Here is an 8427-nt window from a genome sequence, read left to right on the forward strand (position 1 = left end):
CTGTGGTCAATTAATCTTTGACAGAGGAGACAGGAACACACAATAGAGAAAAGACAGTCTCTTCAGCAAGTGGTGTTGGGTAAACTGGACAGCAGCATGTAAATCAATGAAGATAGAACTCTCCCTTACCCCATACACAAAAATAAACTCCAGATGGCTTAAAGACTTAAATATAAGACAAGACATGATAAAATCTCCTAGAAGAAAATACAGGCAAAAGATTCTCTGACAAATCTTAGCAACGTTCTCTTAGGGCAGTCTACCCAAGCAATGGAAATAAGAGCAAAAATAAACAAATGGGATCTAATTAAACTCATAAGCATTTGCACAGCAAAGGAAATCAGAAGCAAAACATAACGACAACCTACAGAATGGGAGAAAATATTTGCAAATGATGCGACTGACAAAGCTTAATTTCCAGAATATATAAACAGGACATACAATTTAATAACAACAAGAACAAAAAGACAACACAATCCAAAGATGGGCAGGGCACCTAAACAAGCAATTCTCCAATGAAGACATACAAATGGCCAATAGACATAAGAAAAAATGCTAAATATCACTAATTCTAAGAGAAATGAAAATCAAAACTACAATGACATATCATCTCACACCAGTCAGAACGGCCATCTTTCAAAAGTCCACAAACCATAAATGCTGGAGAGGGTGTGGAGAAAAGGGAACCCTCCTACACTGCTAGTGGGAATGTAGTTTGGCGTAGCCATTACTGAAAACAGTATGGAAATCCCTCAAAAAACTAAAAATAGACTTACCCTATGATCCAGCAATCCCACTTCTGGCTATATATCTGGAGGGAGCTCTAATGAGGAAAGATACCTGCACCCTAATGTTTATAGCACCACTATATACAATAGTCAAGACTTGGGAGCAACCTAAATGTAGCAACATTTGACTGGATTAAAAAACGGTGGTATATTTATACAATGGAATACTACTCTGCCATGAAAAAGAATAAAATAATGTCATTTGCAGCAACACGGATGGTTGCTAGAGATCATCATTCTAGGTGAAGTAAGCCAGGAAAAGAAAGAAAAATACCATATATCACTCATATGTGGAATCTTAAAACAAGAAAGGACACTATGAACTCATCAACAAAACAGAAACAGACTCACACAGTAAACAATCTTATGGTTACCAGGGAAAGGGGGTGGGGAAAGATAAATTTGGGAGTTTGAGATTTACAAATGTAAGTCACTATATATAAAGATAGATTTTTTAAAAAAGTTTCTTCTGTATAGCACAGAGACCTATGCTCAATATCTTGTAATAACCTATTAATAGAAAAACTGCTACAGCCACCACTTGAAGCAGCAAGAGATAAAAGAGGAGAATTAGTTATCCTGGGCCAGAACCCAGTCCTTCACAAGTCCTTGTCTGCTGCCCCTGAGAACACTGAGTCCTCGACCCAGGAACAGGCTGACATGAATACACATTTCCAGTGATCCTGGGGCAGCAGAGGCCGCCCCCAGGACAGGCCACAGGAGAGATGGGAGCAAATGCATCTGCTCCTGCAGGGCAACCCCCCTTACCTGGCTGCCACTGCCCCCTGACAGCACCGTGCCCACCTCCCTGGAGCCAACTCACCTGGAAACAAGTGTCCCAGGAAACTGGGGCAGTGGTGGGGAGAGGGGAGCTGCCCCTGACAAGCTGGTATATTTGCACCCATCTCCTCTGCAATATGGCCTGGGGGTGGCCTCTGCTGCCCCAGCTTTGCTGGAGGCACCTCCCCATGTCAGCCTGCTCCCTGAGGCAGGTGGGGTGTGATCAGTGGGCGGTGGTGGTGGGTTAGGGGAGCTGCCCTGTATGAACCTGTGGATTTGCTTCAATCTTCCCCACGTCCTGTCTAGGGGGCGGCCTCTGCTGCCCCAGGTTCCTGGAATGCACGTCTCCCTGTCAGCCTGATGCCAGGAGGCTGCTCGGGGTGGTCAGGGGGCAGTGGCAGCAGCAGCGGGTGTAAGGCGGCTGCCCCTCCGAGCCTGTCAATTTGCTCGCATCTCCCCTGCAGTGCGGCCTGGGGGCGGCTTCTGCCACCCCAGGTTCACAGGACTCAGGTTACTTGTCAGTCTGCTCCCAGAAGGCTGGGGCTGTGAGGTCAGGGGGCGGCAGTAGCAGCTGTAGCCGGGAGAGGAGCTGCCCTGGGAAAGTCAGTGGACTTGCTCCCATTGCCCCCGCATCCTGGCCTGGGAGCAGCCTCTGCTGCCCCAGCTTCACAGATGGCACTTCTCCCTGTCAGCCTGCATCTGGGAGGTGGGCGCGGTGTGTTCTGAGGGTGGCAGCAGTGGTAAAGGTGGGATTGGGGCTGCCCCGTGTGAGCCCAGGGATTTGTCCCCATCTCCCGCTGTCACTGCCGCTGTCCCACCACACTGACTGCACCGCGCCTGCCTCCCAGGAGCAGGCTGATCTGTAACCTGTATCCCGCCAACCTGGGGCAGTAGAGGCCATCCTAGGCCAGGCTGCGGGGGAGATGGGAGCAAGATGACCAGAGTGGTGCATCCGGGGCAGGCCCCCTATACCTGCCTCTGTCCCCACTCCCCCACGCCCCCCAACCCCTGACCTCACTGCACAGGCCTCCTGGGAGCAAGCTAACCAGGAGACATGCCTCTGGGGAACGTGGGGAAGCAGATGCTGCCTCCAAGTCAGGCCTCAGGGGAGATGGAAACAAACCCAGGGGCTCACACCAGGAAGCCCCCCTCCCAACGCGGCAGCCTCAGCCCCCTGACCACACCGCGGGCAAGGATCCCTGGAAGCTGGCCCACCTGGGGATGTGCCTCCAGCGAACCTGTGCAGCAGAGGCCACCCCCAGGCCAGGCCGCGGGGAAGGTGGGAACAAATCCACCGACTCTCACAGGGCAGCTCCCCTTATCCCGGCTCCACAGCTGTCACACCTGCCATCATCCCGGCTGCTCCCTGACTGGACCACACGGGCCTCTAGGGAGCAATCTCACCTAAAGACAAACCTGACGCAGCACAGGCCGCCCCCAGGCCAGGCAGCAGGGGAGATGGGTGCAAGTGACTGGCTCCCAAGGGGCAGCCCCCCTCCCCTCACCACCACCTCCAAGGCTACGGCCTCTGCCATCTTCCCTGCCCCCTGGCCACACTGCACCCGTGGTCTTACTAAAGTGGGTATACAGGAAACATGTCTCAACATAATAAAAGCTATTTATACTTACAGTCACCATAATACCCCACCAAGGGAGCTGAAAGCCTTTCTGCTAAAATCTGGAACAAGACAAGGATGCCCACTCTCACCACTTCTATTCAATATAGTACTGGAAGTCCTGGCCATAGCAATTAACAACGAAAAGAAAGAAAAGGGATCCACCTTGGAAGAGGAGAGGTAAAACTGTCATTATATGTGAATGACATGATGCTATATATAGAAAACCCTAAATGCTCCACACAAAAACTACTAGAGCTAATAAAAGAAATCAGCAAGGCAGCAGGACACAACAGCAACACACAGACATCAGCGGCATTTCTTTACACAAAAGTAATAATTCCTTTTAAAACTGCACCCCCCAAAATAAAATACTTAGGGATAAATTCTGACTCAGGAAGTTAAAGACTTATACGCGGAGACCTACAAAACACTGACTAAGGAAATTAAAGAGGACTTAAAGAAATGGAAAGATATCCCATGTTCTTGCATTGGAAGAATTAATATTGTCCAATACTGCCCAAAGCAATCTACAGATTTAATGCAAACCCTATCATATCACATTTTTCACAAAAGTACAACAAATCAACCTAAAATTTATATGGAATCACAAAAGACCCAGAATTACCAAAGCATTATTTTAGAAAAAGACCGAAACTGGAGGAATAACCCTCGCAGACTTCAGACCGTACTACAGAGCTACAGTCATCCACGGTATTGGTATAAAAACAGACGTATGGATCAATGGAACAGACTAGAGAGCCCAGAAATAAACCCACATACTTTTGGTCAATTAATCTCTGTCAAAGGAGGCAAGAACATACAATGGAGTAAAGACACTCTCCTCAGCAAATGCTGTAGGGAAAACTGGACAGCTGCATGTAAATCAATGAAGTTAGAACACTCCCTCACCCCATACACAAAAATAAATTCAAAATGGCTTAAAGACTTAAGACAAGACACTATAAACCTCTTAGAAGAAAACATAGGCAAAACATTATCTGACATACATCTCAGCAATGTTCTCCTAGGGCAGTCTACCCAAGCAATAGAAATAAAAGCAAAAAACAAACAAACAAATGAGACCTAACTAAATGTACAAGCTTTTGCACAGCAAAGGAAACGAGAAGCAAAACAAAAAACAACCTCTGAAATGGGAGAAAATATTTGTAAATGATGCAACTGACAAAGGGTTAATTTCCAAGATACATAAACAGCTCACACAACGGAATAACCAAAAAAAAACCAAGCAACCCAATCCAAAAATGGGTATTAGATCTAAACAAGCATTTCTCCAATGAAGACATACAAATGGCCAACAGGCACATGAAAAAATAATCACTATCACTAATTACCAGAGAAATGCAAATCAAAACTACGAGGTATCACCTCACACCAGTCAGAATGGCCATCATTCAAACGTCCACAAAGGAGAAATGCTGCAGATTGTGTGGAGAAAAGGGGACCCTCCTATACTGTCGGTGGGAATGTAGTTTGGTGCAGCCACTGTGGAAAACAGTAGGGAGATTTCTCAAAAGACTAAAACTAGACTTGCCAAAAGCTTCTGATCTCGGGGGCAGGCCGACCAAGCTCCCAAAGGCCCAGGTCTCGCCCGTTATTCCGACCTGGAGGGCCCGGGGCGGCCTCCACCCGCCAGGCAGGTCCACCTGCGCAGGACGGCCATGGCCTGAGGGCCGGCCGGAGGTGCTGCGGGGTCTGCCCGGCGCCCTCCCACCTCCCATGGCTGCATCCGCTTTCCCCCATCCGTGTGTGAGCGGCAGTGAAGACGCGGGGCTCAGGGACTGCTAACGTGGGGGAAGGGAGCACCATGACCCAGGGCTGCGCGCCCCGCCCCGCCTCAGGGTCCTAACGGGCCGCCCGCCCGGGCCTCAGCTACACACCCGTGCGCCTCCCCAGGGGCGCAGCCCCGGCCTCACCCGCGGGTCCCTGACCTGCGCGCCCCCACCAGCGCCCCCTTACCTGCCCGGCGGCCGTACCGGAGGCGACGGCAAGCGACGGCCCAGACCCCGGGCCGCGTTCCTCCTCGGGGAGCTGGTCCGGGAGCGCCCGGCTCCCGCCAGCTTCCACACGCCCTGGGCGGGGCGCGGCGTCCGCGCGTCTGTGCGTCCGCGCGTGCGCGCCCCTCCCCCTCCCGCCAGCCCGCGGCGCGGACGCTCGGATGGGGGATGGGGGTGGGGGTGGGGGTGGGGCAGCCCCACCCCGCCCATCCGCTGTCGGCCTAGGCCGGCTGGGTCCCCGTCCCCAAAGCAGCACTTCCCCAGCACCGTCCGGGCCCAGCACCCAGCTAGATCCAGCACCAGCCCCGAGCCAGGCCACACGCCTCAGCCCCGCTCTCCCCCCCTGCTTGCCTCCCCGCACCGTCCCTGCCCCCTCAGTGCTTAATTGTGTATTTTTATACACGTAGACGTCTTAGCCAGTGGCCTTCACGTTGGCGCTCACCTCGGGGCACACGGAGACTGCGCAGGGCCCGTGGGCACAGGGAACGCGGGAGACGGGATTTCCAGATCTCCGTTTCCCACGTGTGTTCCTCCTCAGAGCAGACCCGTGACATGAGGCTGTCCTCTGTCTGCTAGCCTTTCCTGGGGGCTTCTTTCACACTCGAATAAAAACACCACCAAATCATCTTCATCATCTGCACTACGCTGCCCCACAATGTAAGGATAATGATCTAATTTGAAATATGGATGTTGATACGGTGTAGTTAGTAAGTCTGATGAGCAGTAAATACTTTTGTAGATTAGGTGATTTCCATTTTTTTCGCTTTTAGCAAAACTGAAGGGGGATCTAATGACATAGTTACCTGAATTTATAATAAGAGTAGTAATTATTTATCATTATATATTAATTACTTTTAAAATCACATAGCTATCACCAAAATAAAAAGTTATAATAATAATAGTTCATTACTTTATAAATAATACTTTATTATTGTTTTTTTTGATGATAGGTCACTATATTATTTTTTCACCTCTGTCTTGGAAGGAATATAGAATTCTGTTACATTGCTATAAAACATCTCTTTCTTGCCCTCTCTAGTTTTTATAAAAATCAGCTTTCTTAGCACCTATGTCTTTAAAAAGGAACGTTGAAATACAATTTGATGTTGAACTACGTCATTCCAGAAACGAGAAATAGTCATTCTATGAGTGAACTAATTCTTAAAAGCCTTGCCCATATATTGGGATGCATTTCAAACAAAATTTTACTTTCATGTTTTAAATTAACAAATTCATAATATATTTCATATTTTGATCAATGTGTACCAAAATGAAACTCAATCTAAGAAATTAATATAGGATTGTGTTACTTAAAATTTAAAAATAAATTTAAGCACAAATTTTTGTTGTAGAAACTTACATAAAAATATATTAATACATGAGTAAAAATATTTGGAACTGGATCACTGGCCCTGAAGTTACAGTCTTGGTCTAGGTCCCTGGCACTGAATACACATCCTGGGCTGGGACACTCGCCCTGAAGACACATCCTTAGTCTCAGTCACTGGCCCTGAACGTACACCCTGGGCTGGGTCACTGGCTGTCAAGACACACCCTGGGGTGCTCCAGGGGACTGAGGATGGGTCAGTGAGCTGGAGGGGGCGATGGTTAGGCGCCAGTTTTAAGTCCCATAGGGGAAGCCAGTGGCTTGGTCAGTGAGTGTTCTGACTTGTGGATCTAGACCAGAAGGAGGCAGTCTTCACATCAAACATTATCCTCCAGACTTTCTGGCAAAGCTTCCGAGAACTTGGAATTCTCCACTTACAGATTAATTCTCTGGGTTTAAGCACTGGCCCCTGCTTCACATTTGTAAACACTGCAGAAGTAATGGCACCACCACAGTCCGCTGGCGTCCACAGGGCTGGTACATAAAACATCAGAGACCAGCTCCCACATACCTGCAAGGGGCTTCGGTGGGGCTTCGCGGGACCCAAACTCCTGAGCAGGAACTGGCTTCCACGTCGGAGGCTCTCTGCAAACTGAAAGAGCAGGTGGGGCGATGGGCATCCAAGGGGGCTGAGCTGACAGATCCCAGCTCTGGGCCGGGGAGACACATGGCCTCGTGTGCGCTTGCATGACCCTGCACAGCCATGGACAGGCCGCTACGTGTCTCCAAAGCACTGATTCCTCTGCCCTCCTGGGGAAGGGCTGAAATGTGCCGTGACAAAGCCCTGGTCAGGTGAGGGCCACCCAGGAGATGGAGGCCACACCACCAGCACGGCCGCATCCTTGTGGTCGCACAGGGGGTCCTGACCCCGCAGAGCTGCGTGAACACTGTGGGGGGGGGCAGCCCAGAGTAAGGGCAGGGGGACAGAAGAGGTGCATGTGGCATGTGTGTGTGATAGGGTTTGTGTGTATGTGTGCGCATGTCTGTGTGCATGTGTGTGGCATGTGCGTGGCATGTGCATACGTGTACACGGTTGTGCGTGTGTTGATGAGGAGGGAGGTACAAATAGCAAACCCTGGCTCTTCAGTGTGGCTGAAGACGACCCCTCCGGCTATCCCTGGCAGCCAGTCTTGGGTCTGAGTCTTTTTTCTTTGCTTTGCTTTTTTTGAATTGACGTATAGTTGATTTACAATGTTGTATTAATTTCAGGTGTAGAGCAAAGTGATTCAGTTATACATGTATATATATTCTTTTTCATATTCTTCTCCATTATAAAAGCATCTCCTGTGGTTGCAATCCCACAGCTGGGACAGTGCTGCACCAGGAGCACCCACCCCTCTTACCCAGGCAGCCCTGGCACCCCCTTCCCCTCTCCCTCCCTCACCGTGTCCTTCACCAGCAGCGAGTGCTGGCCTCTGTTCCAGCAGAGTGGCATGTCCTTAAATTTGCCAAATTGCTACAAATCAGTCAATAATCACTTCTGTTTGCATTTCCAATTATGAAGGAAGTGAATTTTACCTACAGAGCAATTCATCAAGTCGAAATTCCCCTGGAGAAATGTTACTGACTTGAAGGCTCTCACCTTCCAAGGGAGACCTGGGGCCAGGGAAGCCGCAGGAGTGATGCGCTGAGGGTGGCAGTCGGACCCCTAGAAGCTGGTTTTCTGCTGTCTGGCTGTGGGAGCATGGCCCTCATGGTCTTCATACATTTCTTTACCACATTGATAATCAAAGGGGACGAGCCGGGAGGGAGCCTGCCGCCCCAGCAGGCGCACCATGTTCTCACCACCTCTGGTGGAAGCCCAGAGAGGGACAGCCTGGAGCGACCTCGCTGCCACC

At 49.9% G+C, this 8427-nt stretch overlaps 1 long non-coding RNA gene across 1 annotated transcript in view; it reads right to left on the reverse strand.

The window, feature by feature from the left end:
• The window catches only part of LOC116669037, a 28584-nt gene extending 23296 nt beyond the window's left edge, over positions 1–5288 (reverse strand). The window contains exon 1 of the long non-coding RNA XR_004326413.1: positions 5165–5288. This is a non-coding gene — a long non-coding RNA (uncharacterized LOC116669037). The remainder of the gene's footprint in view (positions 1–5164) is intronic.
• Between the last annotated feature and the right edge of the window lie 3139 nt (positions 5289–8427).

The sequence above is a fragment of the Camelus ferus genome, chromosome 15 (assembly GCF_009834535.1).
Source record: "Camelus ferus isolate YT-003-E chromosome 15, BCGSAC_Cfer_1.0, whole genome shotgun sequence".
Lineage (NCBI taxonomy): Eukaryota > Metazoa > Chordata > Mammalia > Artiodactyla > Camelidae > Camelus > Camelus ferus.